Consider the following 1,000-nt stretch of genomic DNA (forward strand, 5'->3'; position numbering starts at 1 on the left):
TCAATCACACACACTCTAATCTCTAAGCGATAAAGAGGTACTGTAAATCTCTGTGAGATTCGAACTCAGTAACTCGTGACAACGTGCTAAATCCCCTGCTCCAATAAAAAATCGCCCTGTTTATTAGGTTTATTATTATTATTATCATTATCATTATTATTATTATTATTATTATTATTATTTTATAGGTTTTTGTTTCATGATAAATATTTAATACAATTAATTGTGTAGTAAACCGAATGTTAACATTGGCCTGGGTGAGCTTGACTTTGCCATCTGCTGTCGCCATATAGGTACGGCTTTCCTCGTGTTATTTTTTTTAAAGCTGTGTCAGAACGCAAAGTGTCCTCTCTAGAACGTGCAATTTTTGTGAGTATAACCATTATGTAAATACGTACGTATGCCTGTATGTATGTATGCACACACACACATATAATATATATATTATATATATATATATATATATATATATATATAATATATATATATATATATATATATGTATGTATGTATGTATGTATGTAAATTAGCAGTAGTATTTCAAACGTATGTTTGTTCTTCGTAATTTACAATTCATAATCATAAACATATGCGCCTGTGAGTGTTCACGAGCGCGTACTTTTCTATGCCGGTGTGTATGTGAGCGTACATTTGTTTACGTCTGTGTGTATATTTATGTCATACTATACGTCGATATATGCATGTGTATATCGTGCGCTGTCACTAATGTGTATATGCGCGGTTATTTGTGTTCCTCGTAAGAGTAGTAAACGCGAACCATCTGCTCTGTCACAAAACATATGCTATTTAAAAAGGGTCAATACGTATAAGATTTACATATACAAACGACTTGTTTAGAATATTCGTATATTAAAAACAGCAAAATGAGAAGAAAATATTTAAAACATATGGTTATGAGTCTTTATGCGGGCTTGCATGTACGTATATATGTGTAGTGCGTTGTTGTGTATGCGTTTTAAATATTTACATCAATATTTCG

The 1,000-nt window shown here is 31.4% G+C and overlaps 1 protein-coding gene across 6 annotated transcripts in view; it reads left to right on the forward strand.

The window, feature by feature from the left end:
- Positions 1-293: 293 nt before the first annotated feature.
- Positions 294-1,000, forward strand: part of LOC115209507 — a 630,823-nt gene continuing 630,116 nt past the window's right edge. For 4 of the 6 annotated variants that reach the window (XM_036501198.1, XM_036501200.1, XM_036501202.1 and 1 more), the window contains exon 1: positions 295-369. The gene's annotated coding sequence lies outside the window, so the exon portion shown is untranslated. Of the gene's footprint in view, positions 370-1,000 lie in introns of all 6 variants that reach the window. The other 2 variants (XM_036501199.1, XM_036501203.1) reach the window with 2 other exon arrangements.

The sequence above is a fragment of the Octopus sinensis genome, linkage group LG3 (genome assembly GCF_006345805.1).
Source record: "Octopus sinensis linkage group LG3, ASM634580v1, whole genome shotgun sequence".
In the NCBI taxonomy this organism is placed as follows: Eukaryota; Metazoa; Mollusca; class Cephalopoda; order Octopoda; family Octopodidae; genus Octopus; species Octopus sinensis.